At 39.3% G+C, this 17,336-nt stretch overlaps 1 protein-coding gene across 9 annotated transcripts in view; it reads left to right on the forward strand.

Moving 5' to 3' along the window:
- gab1 (GRB2-associated binding protein 1) overlaps nt 1–17,336 on the forward strand; it is a 43,590-nt gene that overhangs the window by 1,683 nt on the left and 24,571 nt on the right. Inside the window, exon 1 of one of the 9 annotated variants that reach the window (XM_028392913.1) lies at nt 9,247–9,473. The exons of 6 other annotated variants lie outside the window; for them this stretch is intronic. The gene's annotated coding sequence lies outside the window, so the exon portion shown is untranslated. Of the gene's footprint in view, nt 1–9,246; nt 9,474–13,146; nt 13,219–14,689; nt 14,881–17,336 lie in introns of those variants that run through there. 2 more of the 9 variants (XM_028393000.1, XM_028433760.1) reach the window with 2 other exon arrangements.

A 17,336-nucleotide genomic window follows, 5' to 3' on the forward strand; every position in this document is an offset into this window, starting at 1 on the left:
AGCTTTGTATTGGACCACTGACGTTAGTTTTAATTCAGGAAGTATGACATTTGAACATTACGCAACTGTCAGTCAAATTTTGGGGTATTTTGGACAGTGTTGTGGTTGGTTTTAACATCTCTGTTGTACTGGCATAGTCATAACTGAGTTAGGTCATATGCTTGGTTGGCTGCTGAACTGAGCAGATCATGTTATGTTTAGAAAAATAATAGAAAAGGAACCAAATATCTGTCAACACCTTAGATTTTTAAATTTAAAATGGCTGTTCTCATTGGTGTTTCTCAGGTTAGCATAGAAAAATCACCCGTCTTCTGCCTCAGTTAATTAAATGATTTCACACATAACAACAATGTGATGTATTGGTTCCATCTCCAATGTGATGTGCTCAGATTTAGATGCAAATTGTATTGAAAGAAACACGACACCATACAGATGCGGGTAAAATTTTGCTTAGATTTGTATCAATCAAGCTTCAAATGACAGGACATCACACATTACAAGGCAAGTCACTAGCAGAAATCCATGACACAACATCAGCTAATGCACTGATGCTCATCTTCCTCATATTTCCCTTGCCCTTATGTTGTCATTGGTTCTCGGTCATGCTTCTGTTTTTGCCTGTCAAAAGACATTTCACACTGCTGACTTTGGAATCACAGATGTCTCCAGTGGCACATCTCTCAGATTGCATCTTTTGAAATACAGACATTTGGGAATGTGGTTGATGAGTGAAAAATCAAGGCTAAATTCCAGTAGTACACACAGCATAAGTGTCAGAGGTTGACTGGATGTACAGCGTGTGGTGCTAAGAAACTATTCCCAAGATCCCCAAAATCAAGTTGCACCTATAATGATCCAAGTTGTTGTTTCTCTCAGAACTGTTTATGGAAGACCAGATTTTTGTATTTTTGTACTGCTACAGACTGTTTTTAGGCAGCATGTCAAGGAAACTCTACCGTCAACTCTACAAAGTTACAGTTTAAGCTGTGTAAACAACAATAGTCTGTTATTCTCTGCTGCTTTTTATTGTTGGGAAATTGGTATTAGACATTTATCCTTGGCCATTACAGTCTTGCGAGTAAAGCACGCTGTTTCTACAGCAAATTTATACACTTTACTTAGGGTGGATAAAACTTCATCATTGTCCCGTGAATCTAAAATTCTAAATTATAGAAGTGTTTTCAAAGGTCACAAAGCTTGGTCACATGAGGCTGTGTATTGCAGTTCTGATAAATTGTTCAACTGTTGGTAGTCCCACAAAGTTGCTTCTTTTTAGAATAAAATCTGTGCAGCTGCTGATGAATGTGTGGGAGAATAAGGAACACAGTGGTTGGTGAGATAATTTTAAGGCTCAATAAGGGACTTGTGTTGGTATTCAAATTTAGAGTTTTAGGACTTGCTCTAAATTAATTGCATTTACCAGTACTTCTATGACACATTGAAATTGTCACAAGTCTGGGCAAAATGTGCCTCATGGGCCGTAACCGGCCAACATCTGTAAAGCCTGCAAAGAAATGCTTGAATTAACAGTAACCAATGTACCATATTATTTATTCAGAAAAAGAGAGAAAGAGAACAACCAGTGGCCCTTTGCTTTAATTACAGAGGTCGATATGGCCCTTGTGAAAAAATAACTGGCCATCCCTGGTCTACTATATACTGCTACACTGCTAAAAACACACATTTATTATGCAAGTATGTGCTGTTATGTTGGTGGTCACTCATTTGTTTTGGAAATGCAGCCCAATGTGGGCTTTACGATCAGCATAAAATAGTTTGATCCTTGCTGATGAGTTAAACTTCTCAGACTCAAGTGATGAGGTTGTGCAAATTTTAGGCTAGGTTTAAATGTGTGTGTTTGATATGATTGAGTTGTGGATATTGGCAGTTGTGACAGAAACCTTGTGGTTCTGTCTGAAGATGTGATAAGATTATATATACCGTATTTTTCAGGCTGTAGGTCGCACCAGAGTATACGTTGCACCAGCCAAAAATGCAGAATTGAAGAAGAAAAGACCGTAGACAAGTCGCTATCTGCTCAGCTGCAAGCACACGTTCCATGAATGTGCGCTAAACCTATGCTGGGAATGCAAAGTGTGGACAAGCTGGAGGTGGAGAACCATCAGGAGAGGGACAGAACAGCTACTATTATATTTGTAATGGGACGTCAGGACACAGGGCTAACTAATTGTATATTTTTTCATATACAAGTCGCACCTGAGTATAAGTCGCATACCCAGCCAAAGGATGAAAAAAGTGCGACTTATAGTCCGGAAAATACGGTATATATATTACATCGACAGAATCGGTGGCCTGCAGTAATGCCCCCCTGATGTCAAGACCATAAGAGTTTCCTAGCCGAGTCTTTGATTAACTACCTGTACATTGTTTCACACACATTTGGAGCACAACTGAACACAAAGCCTTGTGACAAACTGAATACAATCCTCCATCGGAACTGGAGCTGGTGAATACCTACAACTACTGCAGAATCATTCGACATGGGATTGTACCATTCCCCATTCCCATCAGCCTAATTTCTTTGTTTGTTCTCCTTGATTTATCCGCCATCAGAAAGTCGGGATGATGGTGTGTGCTTCCTTTAAGGAAATGCATTTTTTTGTTTATTTACTTGTGTAGTTAAATTAAATGAATGAGTGTATGACGTTGTTGAGTTAGTTTAGACTACTTACTGCATTATGTAACGTTGTTTTGAGGTGAAAGGTGCCTAGTGTACTGTGAATGTTCTTGTTGCACAATCTGTGGATTATGTTTTTCTATTTAGAGATTTAGACTACCGGTAACTCAGAATAGGATACATCACGTTAGCAGTGAGAAAGGTATTTTATACATAAATTGTCATATAATCATTGTTTATGCAATATTCTTTCTTTTATTATGGATTGAATGTTTTGCTTTTTGATTAGCAAGACAAACATGCTGTTATATTATTATTACTGTTTTTATTTCAGAGGTGTTGAGAAAAATGTAACACTTTATAGCCATTAATGTCTCATTCAGGGGCAACATGAAACTACCCCACCACTATTGCTGTTGTAAGACTTTTCCCCGCCGGAGTTTGTCATAATTTTATCCTCTGTGGTTTTCCCTTTCATTGACACTGCATTTTCCATCTGGTTCTCCTTTTCCTTTTTCATTTCTGTTACCTTTCAATCTGTAAATTGTTACTAAGGTCCACTACTACAACACCTCTTCAAAGGAACAGTTTGAGTAGTGGAGTCTTCAGAACTTGTGTCATGTGTTACCACAGAGACACGGAGAGAGATGCACGGTTGTTTTCAGCAATGCTGCGTTAGAAAGAGTGTACATGTACCATATGTCAAAAGCCTTATCCAAAAGTCTTAATGTCTATTTTATAGGAGTCAGTGTGGTATATACAATAATGATATTATGATTGAGAATATTGCCCAGCTCTAACGTTCCTAGTTTTTTCCTTCCAATGCCCACATGGCTACATTGTAATCCCTGTAGTTTATGTACCCACTAGAAACAGATTAGGATTTTTGTACACTTTGTATAGCCCTTTAAAGGGCCTCAGTGCTGGAGCACAAGGCTACAGGGTAGAACGGATGAAGGAAAATATTGAACCCTGAAGGTCCCCCCGATGGCTGTAAAGGGAGGCAGAGGACATACTCCATGCTGGTCCTGAGGCCTCTCTGCTGGGAAAAAATACATTGAAAAAATACAGATACACCACACTGTCTGTTGCTGACTGGAAGGAATCATCCTTTACAGACTGTTGAGGTGAAATATGTATACACAAAAAATGTGATAGCGTGGTCAAACAAAAACAAAAGCATAGCTCTTCGATTAAGTAGAGGATTCATTAAATCTGCTTAGCAAGTGGAACAGAGAACAAACACTCACTTTCTGTTATACCCTCCTCCCTCCCTACATGCTTCAAGAAACAAACAAACAAGCAACTTGAACAGATGCAACAGAGGGGTACTTGTGCAGCATTAGCCTCTTAGGCTAACAAAGAAAAATTACTGAACTGTGTCCTCACACTGCACCAATATAGCAATCCATTTGGTGCAAGCAGACCACTGTTTTGTGATCTGCCACAGCCTGAAAATGGATTGCATATGCCATTAATTATTTAATGCCCATTACAAACAAATAACCATTAATTATTAATATCTGTGCTGCTACAATAGTTATACATACTGGCCCACTTTTATCCCTGACGCAGTGCTATTGTCAATGTGTTATACATAGGGGTATCAGTTTCATTGTAGCCAGTATGGTAACTGCAATGGTGAAAAAGTTACCTACAGTAAAAATAAGCATATTCCATTATATTTATAACTGTCAATCTTCAAAGTGATTATTTGAATATTATGATTAGGGATTATTTTACATTTGAGTAATGAGTTGAAAGTTAGTGGTCCTATGCTTGTGTTTTGAATTCTTTGTTTCAGAAAACAATAGACAAACTTAATTGTGGCTTGTCTCCATTTTCTTCTGGGTATTTATAGTGTGCAGTAAGTAGTGAGCCTAAATTATCTCATTGCCTCACATATGAAAAAAACATCTAGTTACAGCAAATACACAACTTTCTCAATTGTCCTTTTCAGCGTCGCAAAAGTATTGATCCATTAAAAAAATGTTGGAATGTGTTGACCTATCTGTTTTTCACACAGTTTTTCTAAGTGTGTGGGCTGTGTACGAGGGGTGGCTTGATATCAATTTTCTAAATGTCTGATATAAAACCACAGCCTTGAGTATCTGCTGATAGTATAATCCAATATTGAAATAGTGGCGATAAAGGACATCACTTGATAAAGATGAAAAATAAAAGAGAACCTTCGGCTCCCGCTCTCATTACGATGTTAGCTTGCTTTTGTCATTATTGTTTCTTGTCTCCTCCATTGGTGTGCTAAGCTCTCAGTCATAGATTGGCTGTTGGTTTGCTGTGTCTCATCTCTAAAGAATTTTTGATATAGCATTTTATCTGGATATGTCCTGATCCAATATTGACGGTGGTATCAGACCAACCATGGCATTTTGTTTAATCTGATCTAGATCCATTTTAATGAGCAATAATCTGACAGGTGCCAAACAGAAGGTGCAATGTTATGTTTCTCCCCTTTTCCACGGGTCAACATGCAGGACAGCAGTGGTGGCAAAGTAACCTAAAGTAAAGTTGATGGTTATTCCTTAAAGCACAAACAAGCACAAAGCTCCAGTTGCAGCTATACAGCTGTATCTATTGATTTTTATAACTTCAATGTACAGTATGCACCAGTAACTTACAGGTACTTGATCAAGACTGTCTATCTGATGATACGGGTCCATATTGGGGCAAAAATAGATTGGTGCATCCCCAGCTGTAAATGTGAGTTGTCATTCGTGTCAATATGCATGCATCTGTAAATAGCGTCGGGCATTACCTGCATTAAAATGATGCAGATAGCAGCAAAAGAGGGGTCTTCACTGACCTCAATTCAATTCCAGCACTTTCTCTGTGTGTGCAGCTTGTTTCATTGATCATATCTTGTTATGTAAACTAGACACTGACATGCATATAATCTTGAGCAATGGAACTACTTTTTGAAAAGTAGTAAATCATTGTTGATGCTAGAATGTGGCTGAGCGGAATCAGTAATGTTTTGGTATTTGAGTCTTTGCTGGGATGGGGTTTGGTCCATAGGTGGAGTTGTGTGCAGATTCTGCATGAATCTTTCCTAAATTCATTGCAATGCCCATAAGATATCTCTTTCTAGACTTGATGTGTTTTATGGTAGTGGAGATGCTGTTGTTTGAATTGGTAGGGCAAGGCTAACATGGAGCATTTTGTAAACAGATGTGTCTCTTTTTGCTTGCTGCAGCTGTTTACAGTCTTGTGTGCCAAGTCCACAAAGCAGCTCGTGGACTGACTGTAGAGAAGTTATTCTCATGCAGTTTTCCTGTTGAGTACTTGGTGACAGTTTCTGAGTTGTGTTTTCTGTTGCAACAGGATCCAGTTCTGTTGTAAAAAGATCCTTTTGTGCTATTTGTCTTAGTGCCAAGTCGAACAGTATCAACTATGGCTGTTATTAAATGCAGATGACAGAACACTTCGAACTGTGCTTGAAGTCAAATTGCACACATCATCATGTGTTTGTTGTTTTTTTTGTATGATCGATTCTCACATGTGGAGTGATCTGACACAGCTTTAAAGAAGGTATTTTCTGAGACCAAATGTCTCATACTTGGTTTACATTGGTTCATGTTTCAACTTGTCAGCTAATGACACCAGGCAGTAAAAATAGTACGTGTCATAAGGCTGCTTTCTATTTCCAGAGTGTAGTTGTAGTCAGGTGTGGACATAGAACAGGGCCAGTAGGAGAACACAGATGGCCAGAAATGGTTTACACTAACCAGACAAAAAGGCTGCGAGGTCTCTGTTCCCATCAGTTTGCTGTGTATATCATTCGAGAGAAAAAGAACAAACAGTAGTTGGGCCAAATTTATGATAATGTGCATTCCCTGAATTCTTACAAAGCAGGGGGAAACTTCTTCAAGAATCATGGTAAAAGACTACACATATACAAGCTGAAATGTACCACAATGGCAATCAATAACCTTGTCTTCATTGTTGAGGATAGGAAAGAGAAAGCAATCAGGATGAAAAAGACAGGAGTGCTTCTCAAAGCAACACCATTAGGCAGCCTCCAGTGAGAGCAACTCTCTGTTCTCTCCCTGTTTCTTTCCGTTCCCAGTGCTTCTTGGCAGGCTCAGACAGCAGGAATGTGAGGTTGCTCTGTCCTCCTCTTTGCTGGTCTGCTGGGGTGTGAGCGCCTGGTCCCTTGCCGCTGCTGGCCGTTCAGCTTAGGCTAGCCTGGGCTGGACTGTACTGCATTACACTGCAATGCAATGCATTGGGCGATTGTTGTTTCTCCAACACCAAGAGGGAAGAGGAGCCGCTCCCTGGCGCCCCAGTAAGGCATGGCCGCCCCTTCCTGTGCAAGGCGCTGATGGCTACCAGATGGCGGGTGAAGAAAGGAGGAGGAGGGGTCCTTTATTCCCCTTTTCTCTCTCTTTATTATTTCTACCTTTTTATGTTATTTGTCTGCTTATATCTTCTCTTTGAAAATGTTTTTTTTTTCACCCAATTTTAATCTTTATCTGCTTCTTAATGGCTATTAATTAGTCTTAAAAAAATAAAAACAATCAGTGATTGTGAACCTGATGTTGCTGGCATCCAGGCTCTATACCATGCTGTGCTTCTCCAAGTAATACCCTGAGAAAGATGTCACCATGACTCACTTGTGAACCATGACTCACTGAAAAATTTTCTACTTTAAAAGCCTTTTCGTGACATATACTCTCTTTAAAAGGCTGCCTGTAGGATTATGACATTAAGCTGTAGATGCACTCTACACAGAAGTCTGCCAATATCTGTTATAAGCTGGTGTACACCTGCAGTGTGCATGTGGTCATGCAGTTCAGCAAAGACATTCATTAGAACTGAGCTAGATGACCAGTTGAAAGTCTGTGCCCCACCAACAGGAGGCTGTCTGAGTTCTGCACATAGAGCACCACTACATCTGTGGCAAGTGAGTGTTTGTGTGAGCACAAGGTTTTTTTTTTTTAATTTAAAGCAGCTGCATGATAAATAAGTTGTTTAATTGAGGTTGCTTGTAAAACTGGACTTTTGTGCATTTTCTAAATGGCTTGAAAAAAAACTTTTTTGTAATTCTTTCAGGAATAATTAAAAATGACAGGCTTTCTCACTAAGCAGACTCAATATGTTGACTGAAGGCAGAGCAAGTCTAATAATATAAACCTATTTTCATGGTGTTTTTCAGATTTGTGTGGTTTTTAAGTTGTTTTTAGTGAAGTTGTAGTAATAAGTATTCATTCAAACGACACATTCCATTTTGGATTTTTGACATACTGATTATAATCCACTGGTTTGTTTATCTCTGCCTTGCACGTTCTTGTTTTGAATAACTTGCTGTCCAAAACAAACAGAAACTTTTCTTCAACATAGTATCGCTGAAAGCACATGCTGACATTTGTGTAATTGGGGGTTTACATAAAAAAAAAAATGGACCATGACAGAATGTTACCCTTCACATTGTGCTGTTACACTTCTAAAAAGATTGTATGATTTTGCTAATTCTTCATGTTTACCCAGACACAAAAGTCTTTTCACATGGAACTGCAAAGCGGATCAAAGGTGCATTAGAACTGGGCTAATTATTTTGAAAGCAAAGTTTGTTATCGTTCTTGTATTTTTAGCTTAGTGAGTCAGACATCTGCTTTATATTTTCAGATTGTTTAGAATTTAAGAGTTTAACTTGACATTGGCAGTTACATTTTGACTTGTTTGTGTAACATTTGCTACATACAATGAACAAGAAAGATATCTGACTAATTTAGTGTGACAAAGAGAAGCTGTTGCTACCAAAAGTCTTGTGACCAAAGGTCTTTGAAAGACTTCCTTTTTTGTAGTTGTCTTTTTTTTTAAATGGGAATGTTAGGCATGTCAACAGTGAATTTTCCATTATGTCATAATTTTCTGTTAATATGTACCAAATAATGAAGTGTGTTGCAGAATAGAAATGAGTTTAGTTCTTGAACCTGTTGGATGACTTGAGTGATGAAGTTAGTGGGTAGCTTTTGAAGGTAGAAATATGTGTGACTATCTGTTCACATTTAACTGTTCACCTGTCATTCACTACACTCACATACACAGCTGGCACTCTAGCTATGTGGTGCTGTGTGATTTGACCCTAGCCGCTGTGTCTGCAGGCCCTTAATATAGCCCACTGCTGTCATGGTATTTTTTGCCTCTCCTCCTTTTTCTCTGTGCTGTGAGCACTACTATATGTGCATGTTTGTCCCAGCCTGTAGTCAGACAGGGGGTGTTGGGGTTTCAACCTTGAGACTAGATGTGAAATATTGGTACAGACCCGTGTAATTTCCCAAGTTACTGTGACCCAGACAACCCCTCAATAAAATGGATATTATCTTTGAATAATAGCCATGGATTTTAATTTTTTAATTTGGTTTTCAAATATTTGTTTTCATTGGTATGTGTAAGGCAGGAAACAAGAAGAAATAGACAGATAAAGGTGGAGGTGCTCTTCACCACTGGTCCTGTTTTGGCCACAGTCCCTGATTACATTAGAGTTACTATGGTGCTGTCCGATATCTTTGGCCTGGCATCTAGCCAGAGAGTGTGGTTAAACTAGCACACATGACACACACACACACACACACACACAACTGAGAGACAGAGATGCAGCAGAGACCCCTGCTCTCAGAGAGGATTCATTTCTAGACTTATTGGTAGCTGACAGTCTGGCGGACCTACCTCCTTTTGTCCACTTCACTTCTTCGTGGCATTTTTAAGAACTTTTCCACTTTTTTCGTATTAGAGGTGTGGAATACCTTGGCTCTTTTTTCTTCTTAGGCTACACTAATGGCTTTTGGATAGCACCCTTACATTAAAATACAAGGTGGGTAATATTTTTTACTGACATAAATATCTGGATGGTGTTTGTATGCCAGTCAGTTCACCATTTTGTCTTTTGGTGGGGGATACAAGCAACTTGTATTATTGTATTGTAAAAGTAAAAATCAAAGGCAAGTGAGAATAATATTAAAATCCCTGATGAGCACTTGTGCAGTTCTTCTTTAAACTGTAAAGGGAGTTTCCAATACCAGCTTAAGCAGGCTGAGTTACCAGCGTTAGGATCAACAGGTACAGGATATAGAAGTTTAAATTAAGGTTTTAGGGGCCATTTTGCTAAGGACAATGCTTCTTCACTATTTGTTTGTTATATAACCTAATTATTACATATTGCTGATGAAATTGTGTTCTAGATTTTAACCTCATTCCATATCATAAATATTTTGTATATGTAACCTAAATTTGTCTCGTAGGGTGACTTTATTATTACACATTTGGCTGGACTGTACTTTTTATGTACAACCCAGCTGAGGTTGAAAGAAGAATTGTTTAAGCCTCTCATCAGTGGTCAAGTAACAGTACGATCATGTGAATCAAGTCTGCCATGCCAAAGGAATGTGTTGAATTCTAACGATGTGGCTTTGACAAGTGCATGTGACCTTGCACAAGAGCTCAGATTGGCTGAGTTTGGAGAAGCAAAGAGAGATAGGATGAAAAGAGGAGCATAGAGAGCAGGTAGAAAAAGAAACAATGCAATGGATAAAAATGTCAGGGTTGTGGACAAGCACAGCATACATCGTTTTAACCTCTTCTTATCTAAGCAAAGCATAAAAACTGAAAAGATCACAACAAGATACTGTGGGAATGTGATAAACTTGTGTTTCTGAATCCTGTAGTCAGTTGAGCCAGTCTTTATCTCTAGTACAGCTTTAGTTCTCATGGCTGAGAGTCGGCTGCCATCTGCATTCACAAACTATCCTCAGAGTATGCAGATTGAATAGGGCACTGTATAAACGAGGGTAATTAAGAGCATTGAGGCTGGGAATCATTTTCAGCTACAATTCCCACTGGTTATACAAAGAGGCAATAGTAATTGCAGTGCTAATGTGTTAGCCATGGAGTAACACTGACATTCTTTATTAGGAGAACTATAAAACATAAAGACAATGAGATGCTTCTTCTTTCCTTAAACAGGTGATGTCATTTGCAGAATAAATCAATAAAACCATTGGACGTTATTTGGCACTTTTTTAGGCATCAGTGTAAAAGTCTCATGTTGGTCTCACTGGCCAGTTAACAATACTTAGTATTTGTATCCTTTTTAAAAGTGATATAAAACTCAACCAGGAGGTTTAAGCACTTAACGCATGTCTAATCTCCATTTCTCAGTGTCCTATGTTTAATGTTGTTTCCTGCTCAGTGAAGTAACAGGTATTGATTAGTGACCTGGACACCATACACCAGCTATGAACAGGTTTCATTATATGTATGTTACCTGTATATTTTTTTATTCATGCCATTAGCAAGATTCTTGGAGCAACGACTGTGCTAAAAATAAACAGGACTGGTGGTTTTCCTTTGCAGTGTTGTCTTAAGCTGGACTGAAACTTGTTGGGGGGTGTATGACCATTGAAATATTTGTGGCTGAAAGAAGCTGTGTTTATATGCTTAACTGGCTACTGAGAGACAAGGAAAACAGAGAAATAAGGAAATGCATTATAATATTTTCAGGTATGTAGTTTTAACTAGGTTAGATTTAAAACAGTGTCTGTTATCTGCACTGCAGTCTATTATTTTGTCTGTTTTACCCGAGGTAAAAACCTGCATTAAAAACCGACAGACTCCAGTCATTGTGTTTTATGCTGTAAACACTGCAACACTAATTTTTATGAGCTTTTCCTTTTTTCTGTAAAAGTTGAAAGACAGGGTTATTTATAAAGATGACACATTAAGGGTGGCAGGACACTATTTTAACAGATATAGATTCAGTGTCAAAACCTGCCTTTGTGGCCTGTCTGCAGGCAACACTATATTTAATGAGCATTTGTGCGATCTGCTTTGTAGAGTTGTTCAGATAATACAATTGTTTAATGTCAAAAGTAATGGTGAGTTGAGAATGAATGAGTGCAAGCGGTTAGAACAGATCTACAGGCATGTAAGCACACACCCACAGAAGCCAGCCCACAGCTAAAGAGAGGATCCTTTTCAAATACACTCACATTGTTTTGGGGCTGTTTGCGTAACAGTTGACTTGGAAAAATATTTAGCATTGTTATCTTTGCTGCCTCTGTATGAGAAATTCCACACATTCACTAAATGTGAATCAGTGTATTGGAAACACATGAGGGCACATGCATCACACAACCTCAGAGGTATGCATTCACAGCATACACATTCACTTTCAGTGAAAAGTTCAGCAGTATCATCTAAATGTGACAACAGAGAGTGGAGGTGTGTACCAGTTTCAGGGGACTGGCTGAGAAGGGAGGTGTGTCTTTAACTTGGCAGGGAAACAAGCCCAGGCATGCACATCAACTCAGCTCCTAAAACAGGACACCAAACAAGGTTAATACAAGCATTCAACATGTAGTGTTTCTAATCTATGAAACGAAATATGATTCCTCAGTTTCATATTATTATTATTATTTTTATCACTGGAACCTAAACTGGAGCCTTATTTCACCCTCTGTTCTGCTGAGTAACTGAGCTCCACGTTTTTAAACACAGCACCACTAACCTCACAGAAGTACGTATCAGAGTCCATTTCCTTATCTCTGTGTTCGGCATCTCAAGCCATTTCCTAGTGGACAGACTACAGCAGAGCAGCTAATTAGATCATGTCTAAGGCAACCTCTCACTGGCCACTAAATTTGATTTGGTATAATTTTCATTGGAGTGATTGGATTAAACCACTGCTGCACCCTGCATGGATAAGGATTGGGTTAGAGGCACACACAAAGTGGACTAACACACTATTAACAAGGTACATGTTATACAGTCTTTTTATGTTGTCAAATTGTAATCAAACAAAAAAAAAAGTCCTGTGGTTCTATAGCTTAATTGGGCTGCACTGAGTATGTGAGAAAGTAGCACTAACAAATATGCCAAACACTCACACATGAACACGCCCACACACTCACCCACACATGCTTATTAGGCCTGACTATGTAGAAGTCACCCACCTCACTATGCAGTACAGGGAGACCACCATGAGTCTGCCACTCAACCTACAACCTGCTTTAGTATGAATTGGCTGCAGTGTGTAATACTGCACTGAGGACATCAAGGCATTCGATACAAAATGAGTGTCCATGTCCATGATGTTAATCTGTTATATTAAAGATGGTCCTGCTTGTTCTGACTTGTACACGTGCAGGAGTGAATAAAAAGCCATACCAGGGAATTCAAAGTAGAACAATGCACTTTATGGCATGTAGGCACAGCTTGAGTAGAGGCTGATATTTTTGGTACTACCCACCTATCTTGGGCCAGCCTGTTGTAGGTGTTCTGTAGTGTAGAAACAGTGTGTAATGGGGGTTGTAGTGGGCAGTTGTTGCCAGGGGAGGTGGTGTGTTATTTTCAGTCCATTGTGTCTACTTCCTGTGGGTCAGGGGTTATTGGAGCAGGGTGTTGCAGACTTTACGGAGTAAGAGGAGGGGAGGGAAGTCAGCAGGGTTGGCAGGAAAGTGACCAGACTCACTCGCCAACAGTGGTTGGTCAGCAGCGCGCTAAGCTTGCTTGTCTTGCACCGTTTTTTTTATCCGAGCTAAGCTTGGACCCGTCTGAATCAGGTAAAGAGACATAAGTTACATTTTAAAACAGTCTGTCTATGCAGATTTTGTGTTGTTTTTGCTCATCATATTTCTGATGATATATTTGTTGGATAAAAAGTGTTAGCTTCAAAAAAGCTCAGCGGTAGGCCAGAAATATTAAGAGATAACTCAGTTAAGCATTAGTATTGTTTTGATTGTTTTCGACTATAGCACTGGAAGTGCGATGACTCTTACATAACGTAAAGATCACTTTTATGAGGATGCAGTTTGGAGGATAGGGTTATCACGACCCTCCAAGTCATAAATATTATCCCATTTTTGTAGGAAATCCTTCAAAACAAATTGAGCCTTGCCTGCACAAGGGAATTGCCATCATAACTACAGCCATTTCCAGCGAGTGCTCTTGTGTGAAATGAGAATTTACCTGAATGAACAATATTGCATTTTGGCAAGAAATCTTCTGCCTACTGTTGCTTGACACAGCAAACAAGGTTTATCAGGACCCCGGTGTGGTATCATGTCTTTATTGGTCTATCACTCGCCTTCAGCTATAAATTTGGAGATAGTGCTGATGATTTCATTGCCTTTTTTGATGCAAACAATAACATGTGTTAATGGAACTTGCAAAACTTTATGTGTAAACATAATTAATACCTCCCAGTAGCAAATTAGTAAGGGTATAGTGATAGTTGACCTGTCTCTAGCACAGATAAAAAATGTTCAAGCCATTCTCTTTGTTTTTGGGCTTTGCACATGCTTCTCTGCCCTCTCCTCTCCTCTTGCATAGATTGTAACTCTTTTTCCAGCACAACCCATGTACGGTTGCTTTTAATAAGTCATAGACTTCCAAAGAAAAGACAGGCACCCTGATGCATTGTTTTGGGCTTCTTGATCCAGTTGCAACATCAGGTAAACGTTAATACAGTAGAGGTTCTAAAGTTAGCACCTGACAAACCCCCAAACACAACCACAGTGACAAAAGGAGGCAAAACAGGAAATCTTTTTGCCCAGAGTGTGTGTTGGGAACAGATGACCAGGAAGATAAAAAGCGCTAACAAAGTGGAAACTTCCACTAAGGGATGTTATTTTGCTTTGTGTGTGTTTTTTCTGTCTGTCTCACAGAGCCCCGTGTTTCCTGGAAAACTTAGCAAGAGGTAGTTGGTTTAGTTTTGATGAAGAAGCTAATAAGCGCTCAACTGTTTCCTGAATTATAAGTAACCACAGACGCTTCTGTGCTCTCTCAGTCATACATGATGTGAGGATGTGTTAATATTTAAACCTGCACTGCTGGAGTTAATGCGTTACCTTGGCAGTATGGTTTAGGGCCTGTCTCAGGGTTGGGATGTGGGTTGCCCCAAAAATCAGCTACAGTCAGATCTACCGATTAGTTCTGCACTTCCTGCTGCTCTCATCCCTTCCCCACCTTCTCCCTTATACTCTGTCTCTGTCTCTCCCTCCCTCAGTCTGTGGATACTAATGAATGATATGGAATGATTACTTGACTGAGAGTTCCTGTCCCCGCCCTGCAAGAAACAGCTAGTGCAGGAACGACAGCAATTGCACAGTCGTGAGTCAATGGACTACTGGTGCAGGACTGTTTGGAAGAGGGACAAGAGCCACATGTTTGGTTAAAGCAAACTCCCTGACAAAACGTACATATCCTGCTTTTGAAAAACTGCGGTAAGCATCACTGCTTCTCTTTGCAGGCATGTTTATGTTAGTTTTCTGTAATGAGCTGAACTTGATGTGAAAGTTTTGTTTAGTTATTTTGCTTTGTTGTGTCAAAATGTGTGTCTGCACATTAGACCAAATGTCAGGTTGGTTGTTGTTTCTTCTCCAAGACTGGATGATTAGTTTTTCATGTAAAATAGAATCATGAAATTGCCTTGCTATTATGTCACCTGTGAAAGCCTGTAAATTCACAACACCTGCTTGCCCTTGAAACAGACGTTCATGAGAATGTTGGTCTTTGTGTGCACTGTTTGCAAAGATAGCAGTATGACTACCAGGGTCTGTGTTCTTTGGACACTCACCGAAGATTGTTGGGGCTGGGGTCAGATGGCGCCTGGCTGGGTGAGAATTTCACAGCTGCACATGAAAGCAGAATGACTGTGCGATGTTAGATGAGGTAGGGAATGACAGATTGTGTACACGATAACGAAAGCGAACTGGCTTGTTTTGATCATGCAGTAGGAGCTCCTTATGGATCAATGCACTGTTGATGAGCATACATATAGGATGCTACTTATGTGATCTATTATACACTCACATGAGGAGCTCTTTTTGTAGGCACAGCTGCTGAAAGGTTCACCCCCCTTGCTTTGCTGCACACACACGTACACTGTCTTTACATTACAGAGCAGATGTCAGCTAAGCAGTTTATTTCTGGAAAAGTAGGAATGCACAAATGTTACCTCCATAGTATGTGCCCAGCTACACAAAACAACTGCTCTTTTTTTTTCTTTGGTATGGAGCCAACTTGTTTGGCCTTATAGCCTGCACAGAGGCTGGCGCTCACTTGGATTGCTACACCAGCCTCTACACATAGTCCAACTAACTTGCTATCTGGCTGTGCAAATATGCAATATTATCATCTCTAATTAGGTAATGCAAACTGTATTTTTAAATAGTGTGTTTCACAGTGGCTAAATACATTATATAGTAGCATGTTTTTTTCAGTTACTTCCAGCATTAATCCGTGAGTGTGAATTTTGTTTTTGTAATCCCAGAATTACTGAGTGATGTGGGTGAACATCAGTAGGTTTCATTTTTTACCATCTATGAATGCTGTTAATCAAAACTATAATTGGGGAAAAAAAACACCTTTCAATATTTTTGCTCTTTATAGTTACTCACATTATCGCAGTCCTCATAATGCCACATGTGATGAGTTATGCTAAACAAAAAACATCTGGTCCAGTAAGTTATAATAGAGAACACAGGGTCTGTTTGTTTTAAAGCAAGGTTAGTCATTTGCAGACCATTAACAGTGAATGTTTTCTGAGGAAATCTGGATCCTGATCTTTAGTTGTTCTGGAAGAATTGAGACTTGAGATTCTCACTGTTGTGTTTCTGACCTGTGTGGGAAGAAGGGGTGCTTGCATACAAAGGAACGATGTGATGTTGCAGTTTAACAAAGATGTGTTCTTGTTTGCTCTTGGAGAGGAGAGATGTGAAGAGGTTGACTCTGCAACTGAAACAGCGCTGTGAGGTGGACATGGGTCATAACTGACAAGTTCAGAACCAGCAGGGAGTTACAATTTTGTGATGTGGGTGTTTCTGAGATGGACGTGTAAGGGTTCAGTAGGACACAAACAGGCACACAAAAGCAAGTGTTGTGGATACTTTAGTTTGTTTGCCTTCATGGTCCTATCTTTAGCTCTGTTCTCACTCTGTTTCTCTCCTCTGCTGCCTCAGTAGTACTGTGGGTGTTAGGAAGTTTAGTATAATCATTTGTAATGATTTTTAGAGTTAAAAGAACTACAATTGTTAGTTCATTATCAGACTGTTCAAATTTTACTCACCAATTATTTTGATAAATGTTTTTGATGCAACAAACACTGTTTGGTTCCATCTTCCATTTTTCTTCTTCTTCTTTCATTTTCTTTTATGGGGCTGTAAATTAGAAATCATTGGGGTTTTTTTCAGACGATAAAGCCTTGCTGATGTTTTAAGTTGAATCTTGAAATATTCTAGATCTTTTGGCAAAACGTGGTGCATGGGTTAAAAGTAATTAGAACTACTTCTGTGTATGTGTAGCAGTGTGCTCTCCAACGTCATGCATGACTTTTCTTTCTTTGCTGTTATTGCAGCACCACATAGTGAACAGCACACAAGTTACCTTAAGCATGTTGTTAAAGGTTTGAAAGTTACGTTTATTATATGAACTTAGTACTATACTGAAACAATATTAAAAGTCTGACTTGCAAATCACTGCTACAGATGAACAGCAGGAGCCCAGAGAGTTGGAAGTTACACAATGTTCCATCAAACATTTTACTGACATTAACCTCTGTTACCTTTCTGCTGCTGTGCATTTATAAAGCAAGTATATGAGGAATCAGTATTCCCTGAATGAAAAAATAACCCACCCCTTTGACACCAGCTGAACAGGGGAGCCTCAGAATTTTGCAATT

This window comes from Parambassis ranga, chromosome 1 (assembly GCF_900634625.1).
Source record: "Parambassis ranga chromosome 1, fParRan2.1, whole genome shotgun sequence".
NCBI classification, from domain to species: Eukaryota; Metazoa; Chordata; class Actinopteri; family Ambassidae; genus Parambassis; species Parambassis ranga.